At 39.5% G+C, this 20,783-nt stretch overlaps 1 protein-coding gene across 5 annotated transcripts in view; it reads right to left on the bottom strand.

The window, feature by feature from the left end:
- Positions 1-20,783, bottom strand: part of LOC109560231 (bifunctional heparan sulfate N-deacetylase/N-sulfotransferase 3) — a 188,176-nt gene that overhangs the window by 149,297 nt on the left and 18,096 nt on the right. The window lies entirely within an intron of this gene.

Genomic DNA, 20,783 nt, shown 5'->3' on the forward strand with positions numbered 1-20,783 from the left:
GAGGAAAACATAGGCAGAACACCCTTGGGCTTCCTTGGTGGTCCAGTGGTTAAGAATCCACCCTGCAAGGCAAGGTACACCAGTTTGATCCCTGGTCCAGGAAGACCCACATGCCATGGAGCAACTAAGCTCATGTGTCACAGTTACCAAGCCTGTGCTCTAGAGCCCATGAGCCACAACTCCTGAGCCCATATACTGCAACAGCTGAAGCCCATGCATCGAGCTTCCCTGCTCTGCAGCAAGAGAAGCCACTGCAGAGAGAACCCCGTGCACCTCAACCAGAGAGTAGTCCTCACTTGCCACAACTAGAGAAAGCCTGCGTGCAGCAACAAAGTCACACGACAGCCGAAATAAACAAATAAATCTTCACAAAAAGAATGCTCTTTGACATATTATAAATTGCAGAAATATTCTTTTTGCATCTGTCTCCTAGAGTAATGGAAACAAAAATAAATACATGAGGGACTTCCTTGGTGGTACAGTGGATAAGAATCTGCCCTCCAATCGCAAGGGGCAGGGGTGTGATCCTTAGTCTAAGAAGATCCCACATGCTGCAAGTAGCTATAGTCCATGAACCACAACTTCTGAGCCCATGTGCTGCAGCTCCTGAAGCCTGTGTGCCTGGAGCCTGTGCATGGAAACGAAGAGTAGCCTCTACTCACTGCAACCAGAGGAAGCCCATGCACATCAGTGAAGACCTGGTGCAACCAAAAATAAATAAACACATAAACTAACTAAAAGAATAAACAAATGAGACCTAATTAAACTCAAAAACGTCTGCACATTAAAGAAAATCATCAAGAAAATGAAAAGACACCCTATGGTCTGGGAGAAAAAAAATATTTGTAAATGATGCAAGTGACAAGGAGTTGATCTCCCAAAATATACAAAGAGCTGGTACAGCTTAATACAAAAAAAACAAGCAATCCAATCAAAAAATGTGCAGAGGACCTAAATAGACATTTCTCTAAAGAAGACATACCAATAGGCACATGAAAAGATGCTCAATATTGCTAATTGTTGGAGAAATGCAAACAAATCTACAATGAGGTATCACTTCACACTGGTTAGAGTGGCCATCATCAAAAAGTCTACAAATAATAAATGTTGGAGAGGGTATGGAGGAAAAAAAATACTTTTCTACACTACTGGTGGGAATGTAAATTGGTATAGCCACTATGGAAAACACTATGGAGGTTCCTTTAAAAATTAAAAATAGGGCTACCACATGACCCTGCAGTCCCACTCTTGGGCATTTATCCAGACAAAGCTATAATTCTAAAAGGTACATGCACCCAAATGTTCATAGCAGCACTGTTTACAGCAGCCAATACATGGAAGCAACCTAAATATCTATCGACAGATGAGTGGATGAAGAAGATATGGTATTACTATTAGCCATGAAAAAGAATGAAATAATGCCATGTGCAGCAACATGGCTGGACCTAGAGATTATCATACTAAGAAAATCAGACAGCGAAAGACAAATATCACGTGATATCATTTATATGTGGAATCTAAAAAGATGGTACAAATGAATTTATTTACAAACAGAAATGGACTCACAGATATGGAGGGCAGGCTTGTAGTTATCAAAGGGTACAGTGGAAGGAGGAAGTTTGGGAGTTTGGGATTGGCATATGCTTAGTGCTGTACATGGGTGGGTGAGCAGCAGGGGCCTGCAGTGTAGCACAGGGAGCTATGCTCAGGGTTTTGTGGTAGCCTATAATGGAAAAGAACAAAAGACAAGAACATCACAAATTACTATATGTGTAACAAGTCTCACCTGTTACATATGAAAGATCTTGTCATATACATTTTAATTTAAAAATGAGTAAATTTATTTATGTAAAACTAAACAGTATATTTTTACAACTCAATGTACTTTTATATCTACAGATAATATACAATCTACAATTTGCATACATAATTTTAAAAAATAAACCAAATTTTGTATGTATAATGAATGCATAAGTGCAAAAAACTTTCCATAAGTTAAAAAAAAAAATATATATATATGGCACTATAACTTGTAGGAGAGAAAAGGAAATCAACATGTGAGTGTGCAAAGTACAGTATCATTTAGACTTCTTCAAACTTTATGATGTAGGTATTATCATCACCCCTATTTTAAAGATAAGGAGACTGGGGTTCAGACTGGTTGAGTCACTTGTTCAGGTCTCACAACTTGCATAGATCTGAGATTTGAGCACAAATTTGCTTTAGTCCAGAACCTCATTAGTTTTACACTTTAAATCTCTTCCTTATGCAATAGAGAGAGATAAGAATCTAGGCCGACACATAAATTTACCTTCCTAGAACCTGTTTTTTCCCAAAAGAGTCATATTTTTTTTTCATTAAAACACTTTCAACTGATGTTCTTCCTCAGAGAAAAATAATTCATGTCTTTAGTAACTAGTCATTCATATGGTAACAAGGAAAAGATAAATTATTCATTATAATTCTTTAAATACCCTGATATCCAATGGGCATTTATTGAGAGAGCTCCTGTGTATTACTCTGTATATTAGGGCCAGAGAAGAACATGTAAAAAAGGATGCTACATAATTTGACTGGGAGGATCTGATGGAAAAGTATATATGTGATATGAAATGGAGGACAGTTTGTGATCCAGAACTTCAAGTGAAATTTTTATGAATTAATTTAGGAAAAAGATGTATCTAAAAAGAACAAATGAGATCATTCTTTCAGGCTCTCCGCCATCTCTCTGCCATCTAAGTGTATCTGAGCCATGACCTCAATAGTAAAGCACCTCAGGGCTGGTGCTGTTTTATTCTCTTCTCTACTGTCTTCTCCCAGGTGATGTCATCCACTGCCAGGACTTGAAATGCCTTCAATATGTTAACGCGCTCTCGATTTCTATCTCTCCACATGACTTCTCCCTCAACTCTAAGCTTGCATGCTCAACTGCCTACACATCTCCACTTGGACATCTAAAAAATGTTAAAAACAAGTCCAAAAGAACTCTTGATTTTTCTCCCTTGTGTTGTTGTTCAGCCGCTAAGTCGTATCCAACTCTTTCTGACCCCATGACCTGCAGCATGCTAGGCTTCCCTGTTCTTCACTGTCTCCCGGAGCTTGCTCAAACTCATGTCCATTTTAAAAAATCCATAGACTTCTTTAAAATTTTATTTTATTTTTAAACTTTACAATATCGTATTAGTTTTGCCAAATATCGAAATGAATCCGCCACAGGTATACCTGTGTTCCCCATCCTGAACCCTCCTCCCTCCTCCCTCCCCATACCCTCCCTCTGGGCCGTCCCAGTGCACCAGCCCCAAGCATCCACTATCGTGCATCGAACCTGGACTGGTGACTCGTTTCATACATGATATTATACATGTTTCAATGCCATTCTCCCAAATCTCCCCACCCTCTCCCTCTCCCACAGAGTCCATAAGACTGATCTATACATCAGTGTCTCTTTTGCTGTCTCGTACACAGGGTTATTGTTACCATCTTTCTAAATTCCATATATATGCGTTAGTATACTGTATTGGTGTTTTTCTTTCTGGCTTACTTCACTCTGTATAATAGGTTCCAGTTTCACCCATCTCATTAGAACTGATTCAAATGTATTCTTTTTAATGGCTGAGTAATACTCTATTGTGTATATGTACCACAGCTTTCTTATCCATTCATCTGCTGATGGGCATCTAGGTTGCTTCCATGTCCTGGCTATTATAAACAGTGCTGCGATGAACATTGGGGTACACGTGTCTCTTTCCCTTCTGGTTTCCTCAGTGTGTATGCCCAGCAGTGGGATTGCTGGATCATAAGGCAGTTCTATTTCCAGTTTTTAAAGGAATCTCCACACTGTTCTCCATAGTGGCTGTACTAGTTTGCATTCCCACCAACAGTGTAAGAGGGTTCCTTTTTCTCCACATCCTCTCCAGCATTTATTGCTTGTAGACTTTTGGATCGCAGCCATTCTGACTGACGTGAAATGGTACCTCATAGTGGTTTTGATTTGCATTTCTCTGATAATGAGTGATGTTGAGCATCTTTTCATGTGTTTGTTAGCCATCTGTATGTCTTCTTTGGAGAAATGTCTATTTAGTTCTTTGGCCCATTTTTTGATTGGGTCATTTATTTTTCTGGAATTGAGCTGTAGGAGTTGCTTGTATATTTTTGAGATTAGTTGTTTGTCAGTTGCTTCATTTGCTATTATTTTCTCCCATTCTGAAGGCTGTCTTTTCACCTTGCTAATAGTTTCCTTTGATGTGCAGAAGCTTTTAAGGTTAATTAGGTCCCATTTGTTTATTTTTGCTTTTATTTCCAATATTCTGGGAGGTGGGTCATAGAGGATCCTGATGTGATGTATGTCGGAGAGTGTTTTGCCTATGTTCTCCTCTAGGAGTTTTATAGTTTCTGGTCTTACGTTTAGATCTTTAATCCATTTTGAGTTTATTTTTGTGTGTGGTGTTAGAAAGTGTTCTAGTTTCATTCTTTTACAAGTGGTTGACCAGTTTTCCCAGCACCACTTGTTAAAGAGATTGTCTTTAATCCATTGTATATTCTTGCCTCCTTTGTCAAAGATAAGGTGTCCATATGTGCGTGGATTTATCTCTGGGCTTTCTATTTTGTTCCATTGATCAATATTTCTGTCTTTGTGCCAGTACCATACTGTTTTGATAACTGTGGCTTTGTAATAGAGCCTGAAGTCAGGTAGGTTGATTCCTCCAGTTAAAAAAACTAAATTTGACCTATTACTGCCATGCCAAAGATATCCAATGGTTGCTCCCTGAAATTAGAATAAAATCCAAATTCTTCTCGAGGAGAGAGGCAAGGGGCTGCCTTCCTGAACTAACCTCACTGCAGGCTCCTTCACGGCCACTGGGCTCCACTCTCACTAGCCTCCCCTTTCTCCTTTCCTTTTCTCCTTCTCTTCCATTTCTGACCATGTGCAGCTGGTTCCATAGCATCTTTCTGCATGGGACTCTCTTGCCCTCGGTCTTTGTATTCATCCTTCTCTCCAGTCTCAGGTTAAATATCACACCAGAGATTTTTTATCTAGCTTCTCCCAAATCAGAACTCTCCTTGTGGACTATAATTGGACTATAAAGAAAGCTGAGTGCCGAAAAATTGATGCTTTTGAACATTTTGAACATCTGTGGTGTTGGAGAAGGCTCTTGAGAGTTCCTTGGACTTCAAGGAGATCCAACCAGTCCATCCCAAAGGAAATCAGTCCTGAATATTCATTGGAAGGACAGATGCTGAAGCTGAAACTTCAATACTTTGGCCACCTTTTGTGAAGAACTGACTCATTTGAAAAGATCCTGATGCTGGGAAAGATTGAGGACGGGAGGAGAAGGGGATGACAGAGGATGAGATGATTGGATGGCATCACTGGCTCAATGGACATGAGTTTGAGTAAACTCCAGGAGTTGGTGATGGACAGGGAAGCCTAGTGTGCTGCAGTCCATGGCGTTGCAAAGAGTCAGACACGACTGAGCGACTGAACTGAACTGAATTCTTTGGAACTGCATGGACTGTAGCCTGTCAGGCTCCTCTGTCCATGGAATTCTCCAAGCAAGAACACTGCAGTGGGTTGCCATTTCCTTCTCCAGGGGATCTTCCTGACCCAGGGATTGAACCTGTGTTTCTAGTATCTCCTGCATTAGCAGGTGGATTCTTTACCACTAGCACCACCTTGGAAGGCCCTCTGCTCATCCTACATCACCACATAATTATTCTGTTCCAATCAGTTCATGATGGGCTTCCCATAGTAATGTTTAAAAAAAAAATCTCACAGTTACCTAGCAGAAGCCTTGGCAATGCATAAATCTAATGTTCTCATCTCAGAGAACAAAACAAACCCAGAGATAATGATTTATAATTTATAAATTCCTTTCACATTATACTTTTACCACATCCTCACAAAGGCTCTCTGACAAAGCTGGTGCAATTGTTTTCATTATCATCCTCACATGAGTGGGAAAAATGAGGCTCTGAGTGGTTACATACACGTCAGTGAGCTTGTCATTGCAGGAGTAGCATGAGGTGCTGAGACTTGGTACCTTTTGAAAGAGGCTCCTTGAGCTTTGTCTCTCTGATACCAAGGAGAATCTCAGTTTAATTTGTGAGAATTTTCATGAGGTTTTCTTGGATGATGCATATGTGTAGTTTATATACCAAGTATTTGCTAGGTCATGTCTGACTCTTGCAACCCAATGGACTGTAGCTCACTTGGCTCCTCTGTCCATAGAATTTTCCAGGCAAGAATACTGGAGTGGGTTGCCATTTCCTTCTCCAGGGGATCTTCCCCACCCAGGAATGGAACCCAGGTCCCTTGCATTGAGGCAGATTCTTTACTGACTGAGCTACCAGGGAAGCCCTTACCAAGTGGAAAACATAGTATTCTATTTATGGAATGTGAAATATAAGGAAAAATGATAACTAGTTGCAGAAATCTATAAATAAAAGGAAAGTAAGTTCTCCCTTTAATTACATGAACGAATGAAAGTAATTTATGATATGTTAGACTGGGGAGAAAAGGGAGAGATCATCATTGATATCTTTTTCTTTGCAAAGAGATAGCATCCTACAAATCAATAACAAAAGCACCGTAATGGAAAAATAGACAAAAGGCAATTCCCCAAAGAGAAATACAAATGGGCAATAAACATATGCAAGTGAAAAGTGAAGTGAAAGTCGCTCAGTAGTGTCCGACTCTTTGAGACCCATGAACTATACAATCCATGGAATTCTCCAGGCCAGAATACTGGACTGGGTAGCCTTTCCCTCCTCCAGGGGATCTTCCCAACCCAGGGATTGAACCCAGGTCTCCTGCATTGCAGGCAGATGTAAACATATGTGACGATGGTAATTTGCTCTCACAACTAAATAAAGATAAAATTTTAAAAATGAATGAAATTATTTTTTTTTACCTTTTGGATTTTCAAACATTAAAGTATGACTAAATTCAGTCTCTGGTGGGAATTAGGGGAAACTTTTTTCCTGTTTTTTCTCTTTATAGTTTTCTACATTGTTTAATTGCTTTTATTACAAAGTACATGTATTATCTATATATTTGAAAACAAAATTTATTTTTGTTTTAGACAAAATGAACAAACAAGGGTAGACCACTCTAATAGTAGCTTTTTAGAGACAAATGTTTAAAGCTTTCTAAGATAAAATTCTTTTCCTCATTCAAAAATATTCCCCTTTTGAATGATTTTTAAAATCATCTGGTGGGGTACCTCTGCTGCTACTGCTAAGTCACTTCAGTCGTGTCCGACTGTGCGACCCCATAGACGGCAGCCCACCAGGCCTCACCGTCCCTGGGATTCTCCAGGCAAGAACACTGGAGTGGGTTGCCATTTCCTCCTCCAATGCATGAAAGTGAAAAGTGAAAGTGAAGTCGCCCAGTCATGTCCGACTCTTAGCGACCCCATGGACTGCAGCCTACCAGGCTCCTCCATCTATGGGATTTTCCAGGCAAGAATACTGGAGTGGGTTGCCATTGCCTTCTCCGGGGTACCTCTAGCCCACCCATAATTTTCAGCCCAAACCTTTGTGAAGTCTTTGATTTTTGTATTATAAGCACATTCATTTAGACTTGAAACACAAAGAATACATCCCACTCTTATGTCTCCCCACCTGCTTCCTTTCTTTGGTCCTTTGTCCCTCCCGTTTCTTCCCTCCCCACCCAATACCACTTCTCATCCTAGTTCTTATAAACCTCTTGCTCATGGCCCTCTTTGCTTCCATATTCCTTCTTCCTGAAAGATCACAGAAGCAACGTGCCTCTCATTAATTTGCTATGTTAAAATTATCCATCGTCATCTTACTAGGCCATACTAAGCTATCAATTTGCTGGAATCACCTCCTCAAATCTCCTGCTTCCTGTGCCTTCATGTAAAATCTACTCTATCTATATCCATAAGAAGCTTCATATGTATACACATTGGCTAAAGTATTGTTGAACAGTCTTGCTGTATGGCTCAAAATAAGAACTCTTTGAGCATTAGGTTGAAATCAGTTGCAAATCTATTAATTCTGTTATGACCTGCTTTCATTACATAAGTGCTTAAATATGTAGAATCAACTATTTTTAGGCAAAAGTTAACATTTTTCTACAGAGAAAAATAATAGGACCCATGTCTTTGTATCCTGCAGTAATACTGAATGCAGTTTATTTAAACCAGTATTTCTCCAAACTTGCACATTTGCCATGTACATTAGAATCATCTAAGTGAACATATGAAACATAGATTCCTTTGCTCTCCCTAGATCTACCAACGAAAAATATGTGAGTGCTGGACTGGGAAATCTGCAGTTTAAACAAGCATTTTAAATGATTATTTTGCCACTTCTGATTTGGAAATTCATGAAAATAGTTTCATTTTGATAAGTGACTAAATACATCTAGACATCTCTGAGTGAAAGATTGTCAAGATGAAATTAGGGGAAAATTCTTGGATTGTTTCTTAAAAAAACTAAATAGCACCCTGCTTTTTGTTAATTTACAAGTTGATTCATCACTGGTGACTTTAAAAGTATCTCTGTTTTAGGCTCATCAACAATAAAATACAGCTTATAAACAGCTGACTATGTCATACGTAGGGGCTTAAATGGGGAACTTAAGTTCAGTAATGACTTTGCTCCTTCAAGGCATTTGATTACAATAGAGAGCCAGTGTGAGAACGGGATGGCTTAAGAGGAAGATGTCCAGTGAATCACCATCCTAGGCTGCCCTTTCTCTTGAAGATGTTACACTGACATGGTACTAATTGCCAAGTACAGAGCCTCTGCTAAAGCTCTGAGTTAGCCTGAAGGGTTGATGAACAGCCTTCTGTCACTGGCATCCATTAGAGATTGATCCCATCCAGGGAAACAGAACCTTTTGAATGTAACGAGCTACTGGGTCTTCACTGAGAATGGCGATTGAGTACTCATTAGTTCTTGTGAGGTTGCAAGTGACAGTAATTTTGGAGGTCTAATTCTAGCAATAAAGTTTTAACAAGAATGAAAAATACAGCTTTCCTCTTCAATTATTCATGTGCCCCTCAGTCAGACCAATGTCAATGCTCCTGTATCAGTTAAGAAGTGTCAAAGACTGGGAAAGTGTTTTTTATTCTCTCTTTATTCTCTTCAAATGCTTCTTACATTTCTAAAGCAGATTAGCAAATTATGCAAAAATATTTTGAATATAAACCTATTTTTTGTCAAAGCAAATACACTATAGTTAAAATGAGCCTTCATTACAATGCCTTCTTTCTCTTGAAAATATTGTCAGATAATTTTTTGTTAAAAATTTTGTTAAACACAAAACCTCTAAAAGGTATTATTCAGTAGTAGGTCAGAAATCCAACTGTGGCAGGATACGAGATGTTCTGATGACAGCAACTCTAATCTATCAATGGTCTATTTTCAAAACCACTCAATTCAATTACTCAAAAGTATCAAGTAAGTTGTCTTTCTATGTGGACTCAAATACCTTGTTTCTTAGGATTTTTGAACAAGGAAAGGCTGTTATATGTTGTTCTGATGTATATAGATTATTTAATCCAAGACAAAGAACAGAATAGTGAAGAGCTTTCTTTCCCCACATAGATTATTATTGTTCAATGCCCTAACCAGCTGGCTCAATTTCTACATGCAGTTTTTTCCTTTTTTTGGAGAGCTGATTCTACTCAGTATATATAGTTCAGAGAGAAAAATAGAGACAGTAAGTTACGTAAAAATAAATATGTAAATCTAAAGGGGGAGAAAATGAGGCACTGCTGTACAAATCCAAACACCAAGGAATCAAGGCAGGGGAGAGGAGGAGAGAAGGGATAAGCAGATGGAATAGAACTCCGCTGTTGTTTTTGGATTGGGGTAATTAGAGGATGGATTCTAAAGAGGGTAGAGTGATAAAATAGGGACTGAGGTGGGTGCAGGAACACAAGATAGTCAAAGAAGATAAAATGGAGAGAGAAAAAGCGTGTAATAAAACTGATGATCAGTGCTTAGGTAACTTTATGGTAATTAGTCCTAATAAACTGGTTTTTTATTAAATTGTTTTTTAGTCGATCTCATAATACCTGCACTTTTAGAAAAAATGGCTTTAGAAACTACTGACATAGTAACCTGGTGATAGTCATACATCTGCTTCTACTGAGAAATCTTTGGAGGCTAAATTTCTTAAACTGCCCAAGTGAATAAAGGGTAACTTGCTTGCTGGTGTTAACTTGTAGAGTGTAAGGGATAGGAAAAGTTTATGAGCAGAATAATTTAATTTTCCCCAATTAATTACTATTGACTCAGAAGGCTAAATTAATTATTTGATCATAGGTATGGCATCAAAGTTTCATTTCCCAATGAGAAGAGTAGTAAAGTCTTTCTGGGGATAGAGCAGCTGTAAGAATTGTGGACATGATTACAGGAAGAGTATAATTTGTGGTAGAATAAAGCCTCCTTCTTCCCCTTCTCTCCCCAAGATAAACACATCCTAAGCCCTAAGACATGAGGGCTTACCAGGGGCGCGAGTGGTGAAGAACCTGCCTGCCAGTGCAGGAGACATAAGAGACACAGGTTCAATCCCTGGATTGAGAAGATCCCCTGAAGGAGGGCATGGCAACCCACTCCAGTATTCTTGCCTGGAGAATCCCATGGACGGAGGAGCCTGGTGGACACGGGGTCCCAAAGAGTCAGACACGACTGAGGCGACTTAACATGCACACGCACAAGCCCTGAAACCTGTGACTATGGTAACTTATATGGCAAGAAGGATTTGGCAAATGTGATTAAGTTAAGGACCTTGAGATAGGGATTGTGTCGGTGCATCAGTCTTTTCACATGAGTCCTTACAAAGTGGAAAAGCTTCCCAGTTTTACTCAGAGGGAGACGTGACTATGACGAAAAGGCACAGAGGTCTACCATTGCTAGCTTTGGACATGAAGGAAGGGAACACAAGCAAAGAGTGTGGATAGACTTTGGAAGATGGACAAGGTGAGGCAACAAGAACACAGCGCTGACAAGACCTGGAACTCAACCCAGTGAGACCCGTGTGCAACCCAGGCCTCCAGAATTGTTAAATGATAGTCTGGGTTGTTTTAAGTCACTAAGGTGTTGTAATTTGTTACAGCCACAAAAGAAAACAAACACGTAGCTTTTATAACAATTGGTATAATAGCAATTATTATTTATAATCATTCAAATTATTAATATGAAAATGAAAAAGCACTTTATCTTCTAAGGTAAAATTCCAATATGTAAATTTTAATACTTTAAAAATTTTAGTCCACTTAGAAATTTAATGAAACTAGTTGGCATATTTCCTTGGTTTGTTTATAAACAGTCCATAAATATCAAGTAGGTCTCATAATTTCTTTTCATATTGTGATTTTAAGACTTATTTAGTATGAGTGTATAGTTCCATTATGCATACTGCTGCTGCTGCTGCTAAGTCACTTCAGTCTTGTCTGACTCTGTGGGATCCCATAGACGGCAGCCCACCAGACTCCCCCATCCCTGGGATTCTCCAAGCAAGAACACTGGAGTGGGTTGCCATTTCCTTCTCCAATGCATGCATGCATGCTAAGTCGCTTCAGTTGTGTCCAATTTTGTGCGACTCCATAGACAGCAGCCCACCAGGTTCCTCTGTCCACGGGATGCTCTAGGCAAGAATACTGGAGTGGGTTGCCATTTTCTTCTCCACCATTATGCATAAACAGCCCATAAAAGTTAAGAATACAAAAAGTGCTTTAGCTATTAATTCATTCTTCTCAAAGACCAAGAGACAACATACTAGCTTTTACTTCATTTGAAATAATTTGTGTGCTTAAAAAAACATTAGGAATGCCTTTATAAAGCACATTAAAACATCATAGGAACTATAAAATCTGAGTGTATACAGAAGGAAAAAGTTAAATTATCAGGCAATTTCTGTTCTTTAATTGAGCTAGCACCAAAAGTATCTGTCATTATGTCAGCCCTAATTTAATCAAAACTGCTTAAGTGGTAACAGTAACCAGAACTGCAGGCAAAGTCCCTAGAAGAAGTTTGGTGCATAGGCAGGTGAACTTAACCCAAATCTTCAAGTAAAATCTGCCCTGGCCAAGTCATTGCAGTTACTTGAGTCCAAGGCATTTCAAGAAGTAACTAATTGTTCCAAACTTAAAATTAAATTCAGGGCAGAGCTTCAGATATGACCCCTAAAGCTGTAATAGACTCTGTCTTAGATCTAATTTGCTACAGAGTTTGGTAGGAAAGATTTGATATGGACACCCCATTGCTGTCTTAGGACCAGTGTGTGGTGGGGAAAGCTGAGCTTGTGGAGCAGGTAAAGCCACATTTTGTATCCCAGGACTGCTTCTTGCTGGTTGAAAGATTTTAGGCAAGTTAATCTTAGTTAGTCTGTGAACCTCAGTTTCTTCATATGAATTGATGTACTTATAGTCATTGTTTTACAGAATTTTTTTATGAGAATTAAATGATAATAAATATAAAACACAAAACAATGTATGTACTCTGTGTTCCCTATTTGGGGAGTAGTTAAGTACTCCCATACCATTTCTGTCCTTTATTGAGCCCATCTTTACATGACGTGTTCCCTTGGTATCTCTAATTTTCTTGAAGAGATCTCTAGTCTTTCCCATTCTTTTGTTTTCCTCTATTTCTTTGCACTGATATTGGGGAAGCCTTTCTTAACTCTCCTTGCTATTCTTTGGAACTCTGCATTCAGATGCTTATATCTTTCCTTTTCTCCTTTGCTTTTCACTGCCCGTTTTTTCACAGCTATTTGTAAGGCCTCCTCAGGCAGCCATTTTGCTTCTTTGCATTTGTTTTCCATGGGGATGGTCTTGATCCCTGTCTCCTGTACAATGCCACGAACCTCTGTCCATAGTTCATCAGGCACTCTGTTTATCAGATCTAGTCCCTTAAATCTATTTCTCACTTCCACTGTGTAATTGTTAGGGATTTGATTTAGATCATACTGGAATGGTCTAGTGGTTTTCCCTCTTTTCTTCAATTTAAGTCTGAATTTGGCAATAAGGAGTTCATGATCTGAGCCACAGTCAGCTCCCGGTCTTGTTTTTGCTGACTGTATAGAGCTTCTCCATCTTTGGCTGCAAAGAACATAATCAATCTGATTTCGGTGTTGACCGTCTGGTGATGTCCATGTGTAGAGTCTTCTCTTGTGTTGTTGGAGTAGGGTGTTTGCTATGATCAGTGCATTCTCTTGGCAAAACTCTATTAGCCTGTCCTGCTTCATTCTGTACTCCAAGGTCAAATTTGCATGTTACTCCAGGTGTTTCTTGACTTCCTACTTTTCCTCAATATGCCAGCAAATTTGGAAAACTCAGCAGTGGCCACAGGACTGGAAAAGGTCAGTTTTCATTCCAATCCCAAAGAAAGGCAATGCCAAAGAATGCTCAAACTATTGCACAATTGCACTCATCTCACACGCTAGCAAAGTAATGCTCAAAATTCTCCAAGCCAGGCTTCAACAGTACATGAACTATGAACTTCTAGATGTTCAAGATGGATTTAGAAAAGGCAAAGGAACAAGAGATCAATTTGCCAACATCTGCTGGATCATTGAAAAAAAAAAGGAAGTTCCAAAAAAACATCTCTTTCTTCTTTATTGACTATACCAAAGCCTTTGACTGTGTGGATACAATAAACTATGGAAAATTCTTAAAGAGATGGGAATACCAGACCACCTGATCTGCCTCTTGAGAAATCTGTATGCAGGTCAGGAATCAACAGTCAGAACTGGACATGGAACAACAGACTGGTTCCATAGGGGAAAAGGAGTACATCAAGGGTGTATATTGTCACCATGCTTATTTTAACTTATATGCAGAGTACATCATGAGAAGCAGTGGGCTGGAAGAAGCACAAGCTGGAATCAAGATTGCTGGGAGAAATATCAATAACCTCAGATATGCAGATGACACCACCCTTATGGGAGAAAGTGAAGAAGAACTAAAGACCCTCTTGATGAAAGTGAAAGAGGAGAGTGAAAAGTTGGCTTAAAGCTCAACATTCAGAAAACAAAGATCATGGCATCCAGTCCCATCACTTCATGACAAATAGATGGGGAAACAGTGGAAACAGTGGCAGACTTTATTTTTTGGGGCCTCCAAAATCACTGTAGATTGTGACTGCAGCCATGAAATTAAAAGACACTTACTCCTTAGGAGAAAAGTTATGACCAATCTCGACAGCATAGACATTACTTTGTCAACAAAGTCGCCAGTCCAGGTTCGATGCACGATACTGGATGCTGGGGGCTGGTGCACTGGGACGACCCAGAGGGGTGGTATGGGGAGGGAGGAGGGAGGAGGGAGGAGGGTTCAGGATGGGGAACACATGTATACCTGTGGCGGATTCATTTCGATATTTGGCAAAACCAATACGATATTGTAAAGTTTAAAAATAAAATAAAATTTAAAATTAAAAACAAACAAACAAACAAAGGTCCATCTAGTCAAGGCTATGATTTTTCTAATAGTCATGTATGGATGTGAGAGCTGGACTATAAAGAAAGCTGAGCATTGAAGAATTGATGCTTTTGAACTATGGTGTTGGCAAAGACTCTTGAGAGTCCCTTGGACTGCAAGGAGATCCAACCAGTCCATCCAGGGGGGAAATCAATCCTGAATATTCATTGGAAGGACTGATGCTGAAGCTGAAACTCCAATACTTTGGCCACCTGATGCAAAAAGTTGACTCATTTGAAAAGACCCTGATGCTGGGAAAGATTGAAGGTGGGAGGAGAAGGGGACGACAGAGGATGAGATGGTTGGATGGCACCACTGACTCAACAGACATGAGTTTGAGTAAACTCTGGGAGTTGGTGATGGACAGGGAGGCCTGGCATGCTGCAGTCCCTGGGGTTGCAAAGAGTTGGACACGACCAAGCAAGTGAACTTAACTAAGTACCCCTAAACATATCATATAAAATAGTTGCATCTTTTATGGACCTATAAGCCATCAGCACAGACATATAAAAAAAGATCCATTTATGTTTTGATTTATTCCTAAGAATCATGCAATATTTGAAAAATCAATCCAAAAAAGGAATAACTCAGTAAAATTTTGTCCTGTCTTCTTCTCTTCCTTTATAAAGAATAGTGTTTCATTATTCATCAATATACCCCTTGAAATCCTTATCACAGCACATTGATGGAGTAGATGTTGATTTTCTGAAGTGGACCGAATATCTCTAGCACCTAAATCTGTACTCAGAGTTTTCCTCTTGTCATCTCCTGCTCATCCCCAAGCTTGTCATTGCCTGGTTGAGCTTTCGTACACCTACGATTGTCTTGCTCTTTATCCTGCTTGGGTGGAGTCACCACATCAGACCTTTAAATATGTAAGCAGTCACCATATATTCCATTTATGTATTCATGTGGTGTTCAGAAATAGCATTTTGTCTCCTTTAAATAATTTAGAACTCATTCTTTTAGGATGTCATTGTATAACAAATGTCTCCTTGTTGTTAATAATAGAGATACATTCCATTTCACAATGTAGCAAATTTAATAAATGTAAGTAGAAGTAGATTATGGATACAAAAGTTTTTCCCTTTGCTAAACTATTTTCTTATTTCCCCATGTTACTGCCAAAAATTATTTTCAGAAAATTATTTGTTTCATATAATTGTCTTCATAGTTGCTAGCACTATGGCTATTTGATCTTGACAATAATATTGAGAATGATTCTTTTCCTGTTTATTATAAATCACATTATATCAAATTTAGAAATAAGTGTTCTACCAAACTAAAAGAAAGGGAGAGAAACATTTCATAAACATTCATAACAACAAATCCAAATTGCCTAACTTTTTTGACCATTATAAAACAATTAGGGTCCAGGGGGATTCTGATACATCTTACCACCACAAACATTCAGGTGACTTATAGGGAGCCCTATATTTCCAAATATGAGCAGCAATGGTTATACATGAAGAGACCATCAAGTAGGCTCTGTAAATTCAACAAAACTATCTTTCAAAGACAAGAGTGAATAAAGACATTTACATACCATAAAATCGGAGAGAGTTTACCATGAATACACTCACTAAAGGTACATCTAAAGGGTATGCTCCACGAAGAATGTGATTCAGTCACTCAACAGGTATATAAGGAGCCAGGCACAATTCCAGATGCTGGAGATAGCTCAGTGAACAGACAGAAGAGAAAATCTTGTCCGCACTGCATTTACATTTTAGTAGCCAAACTCACAAACCAACAAAAATAAGTAATCACATAGAGTCTTTTCAGTTGTGTGCTATAAACCTTTAAGACCAGCTCTTTGAAAAGAAAAAAGCCTGAATTTGTATCATTTACCAATTTTTGTGGTAATACTACCCTCATGTCAAAATTCCAAACTACTGGCCATGTTATTGAAGCTGGGAAGAGATGTATACAGTTGACCTGGTGGGCATGTGCGTGCCAGTTTCAGCACATTATAGATGATCACAAGTTTCAGGGAAAAAAATTAGCAGGAAAAGATGAGAAGGCTTGGGGGTTGCAATTTTAAAGAGAATAGTCAGAGATGTCACTGAGAAGGTGACATTTGAATAGAGACCTGAAAGAAGTGAGGAAGAACCAATTTAGCTCACACCGAAGTAAGCCATGAACCAATCTGGGGAAAAGCATTTAAGTCAGAAAGAACAGCACGTGTAAAACCCTGAAGTGGGTGCTGGAACAGCAAGGACGGTAGAGGGGATTAGAGTGAAGAAGAGCGGAGAAGGACGTGATCAGGGAGTTACAGAGAGGGCAGAGGAGACTAAGAACTTTGGCAGTTATCATGGTTGAGACTGGAAGTCACTGGGGGCGTTCTAGGCAGAAGTGCATGATCTGAATCGTATGTTAATGACATCGCTCTGGCTTACCTGTTGAAAAGGAGTAGACTAATCTAATTAACTCATGATGATAGTAAAAGCAAAATGTCTACTATCTGGGATTAAAAGACACAATGTAGTTAACTTTATTTTTGGGGCTCCAAAACCACTGCAGATGGTGACTGCAGCCATGAAATTAAAAGATGCTTACTCCTTGGAAGGAAAGTTATGATCAACCTAGAGAGCATATTAAAAAGCAGAGATATTACTTTGCCAATGAAGGTCCATCTAGTCAAAGCTATGGTTTTTCCAGTGGTCATGTGTGGATGTGAGAGTTGGACTATAAAGAAAGCTGAGTCCCAAAGAATTGATGCTTTTGACTGTGGTGTTGGAGAAGACTCTTGAGAGTCCCTTGGACTGTGAGGAGATCCAGCCCGTCCATCCTAAAGGAAGTCAGTCCTGAATATGCATTGGAAGGACTGATGTTGAAGCTGAAATTCCAATACTTTGGCCACGTGATGTGAAGAGCTGACTCATTTGAAAAGACCCTGATGTTGGGAAAGATTGAAGGTGGGAGGAGAAGGGGACGACAGAGGATGAGATGGTTGGATGGCATCACCGACTCAATGCACATGAGTTTGAGTAAACTCTGGGAGTTGGTGATGGACAGGGAGGCCTGGCATGCAGTCCATGGGGTCACAAGGAGTTGGTCAGACATGACTGAGTGACTGAACTGAATGCAGTTAATATCCATAACGAATGGCTCATCAGAGTGGTCAGGGAGGGAAGGACTGGGAGTCTGGGATTTGCAGATGCAAACTATTTTATATAAGATGGATAAACAACAAGGTCCTACTGTACAGCACAGGGAACTGTATTTAATATCTTATAACAAACCATAATGGAAAAGAACATATACATACATCTATGTATCTCTATATATCGGAATCACTTTCCTATACATCAAAAACTAACACAACATTGTAAATCAGATTCTCAACTGGTGCTAGTGGTAAAGAACCTGCCTGCCAATGCAGGAGATGTAAGAGACATGGGTTGGATCTCGGGGTCAGGAAGATCCCCTGTGGAGGGCTTAGTAACCCACTCTAGTATTCTTGCCTGCAGAATCCCATGAACAGAGGAGCCTGGCAGGCTACAGTCCATAGAGTCACAAAGAGTCAGACATGACTGGAGCAACTTAACACGCATGCACACATACTTCAGTAAAATAAATTTAGAAAAAAGAACGACTCAACAGTCAAAGGAAAACAGACATGATTGGAGACAAAGTAGCCAGCACTTGTTGACTGAGGGGTAAGATTATTAATATTAGCACTTGTTTAGCACATATGTTTAAATTTCTGGAGATGCCACAGTGGAAACTACATATATATATAACAAACTACAAATGGGTAGAAAATAGAAGGAAACTGACAGTAAAAGCTGGAGAAGGCAATGGCGACCCACTCCAGTACTCTTGCCTGGAAAATCCCATGGACAGCAGAGCCTGGTAGGCTGCAGTCCATGGGGTCGCACAGAGCCAGACATGACTGAAGCAACTTAGCAGCAGCAGCAGCAGCAGACAGTAAAAGCAAAAAAGGACAGAAAGAGAAGAAGACACAGAACAAGTGGGACAAATATAAAGCACAAAATAAGACAGCGAAAATTACTTTTATATACATTGATAATCATATTTAAGTGTATGTAGACTGACCATATCAATTAAAAGACAAATGTTGACATAGTAGATAAACAGGAAAATTCCATAGAGAGCTGAGAAGATAGAGCAAATATAAAAATGAGATAAAGTAAAATTTTAAAATAGTACCCCCCCCAAAAAAAGCTGATTGTAGCTCTACTATTATTAAGGTAGCCATAGAATAATAAAATATTAAATTAATATGTAAATATGTATAAACCACACACTTAAATAACAGCTTCAAAGTAGGTAAGGTAACAACCGACAGAAAAACACGGATATATTTACAATCCACTATCAGAGTTGGAGAATTAAACACACCACCTTTGGTAACATCAGTTAGTACACTTATTCCTTCCCCTTCATCCAAAAAAAAAGAGATCAAAACAGGAAGACTATAGAAGCTCTGAACAACACAGGTAACAAAGATGAGCTAATAGACATGCCCCGATTGTACAATATATGTTGTTACAAGCAATTCTGAATCCAGTAATAAAGTGACTCTAGCAGACAGAAAGTGTTGGTATCAAACAAACACACGCTTCCAGAGCATAATGCAATTACAGTGGATATTAGCAAATACAAGATACATCAGAGATAATGGAAAGGAATTAGAGAAATATGGGTTTATGGGGGAAAAAAGGTTGGTACAGGTCTTGACATCCATCCAGAGCACTGTCAGTAGTGAACTATCTGGAGAAACTTGTTGCCCTTCTATTTCTTCTTCTGACAGAACAATTGATTGCAGTTGCCTTTTCCCTGCAAACATCTGGTGCGTTAGGTTCTTTTTCAGTGACTTTATGAAGCCTCTGGCTTGACCTCAGCTGGGGCAGGGAAGGTTCTTGTCGGAGGGTGAAGTCAGGCAGCATGAAGCTCCCCTTCACTGAAGCTTCCCGTTTCAGCCTCTGGGGTGTCAGCCCCCCTGCACGACTGAAGAGCCAGCCAGGTGTGTCCTCTGAGCCTGATACCGCTGACTTCTCAGAGCTTTATGGCTTCCTACTTCTGTTTGCAGCACTTTCTTTTCCCTAAGTGGTCTGGGACATTCCGTTAGCAAGAAAAATGATGATAAAATCATTCACAGCATTTTATTATGGACTGAAGAGCTGTCCTCTCAAGAGGCCACTTATGAAATGTAAGGGGCAATCGACAAACAGCCAAACTAAGGAAGAGTGCAGTGTGAGGAAATAGAAGGAAGGGTTCTGTAGCGAGGACATGGGGAGGTTGCTGAGCCCCTCTCCCCATGCTCAGGCCCCTGTTCAGTGTGCGTGGGGACATGGCTGGGCTGGGTCTTCATTCTCTCACGGATGTTAGGAAGTCTGTCAAAATCGGCAAGAGTGTGTGTGCCTATTGCCTATTGCAGAAAGAGGAGGAGGGAGAGACATAGCCGTGACAGTGATGTGCAGCTCTTTTGTCTGCTGAGAGTCCAGATACACAGAGTTCAGTGAAACCCGTAAGACCACTGTTAACAGAGCCTCCGCCATTCCACTTCCCATCTATCTTAGGGCTAAAACATTACACAGTGTGGTCTGAGTCTAAAGGTATAATGAATCTTAGGCCAAGAGTGAATTAGTTCTTTTAGGAGAGAATTTAAATTGTTAGTATTCACTCCATCATGCTGGGCTTTCATGTAGAACTTCAAAATGCTTTTAATGGGAGAAGCATCTATTTATATATCACTTTCCGTCTCCAAAAACCTTGTTTCCCCCCAGAACCACTAGTCTCGGGAAGTTTGAGGACAGATCTTAGAACACTAGGAACTTGAATTTTCTATCACAAAACTAGCCCAAGGTAAATTTGAGACATGTCTTGTCCATATAGATCAATTACACACAGACACACACACACACACACACACATACACATTCTGACTTCAATTTTACTGAACTTAATACTGCCTCTATGAAGCGTGTTTTAATGTCTAAACTATTTAATACGTTCTTTGGTTCTTTAAGGGCTATGGCTTGTGGCATAGCTCTGTAACTAACGAAGACAACCCCTCGGATTTGTTATTTATTCTCTTCCTCTGGAAGAGTCATGTGTTTTGTGCTATGTCACAGTTTCTTCTTAGCTTTGAGGATCTTGGAAATGTGCTCATGTTATTCAACAGCAAGGCAGGTAAGCACTGACACTGCATTGCTAATTCTTATCTCCCAATTAAATGAGGAAACAGGTTTTTCGTTCCATGTGAGCTAAAAAAGCACTTTTGCAGTGATTAGCATTCTTGTTAAAATTTATGTGATATGCACCATCCTTCTAATTTTGCAAGAAACATCATAG

This window comes from Bos indicus, chromosome 6 (assembly GCF_029378745.1).
Source record: "Bos indicus isolate NIAB-ARS_2022 breed Sahiwal x Tharparkar chromosome 6, NIAB-ARS_B.indTharparkar_mat_pri_1.0, whole genome shotgun sequence".
NCBI lineage: Eukaryota > Metazoa > Chordata > Mammalia > Artiodactyla > Bovidae > Bos > Bos indicus.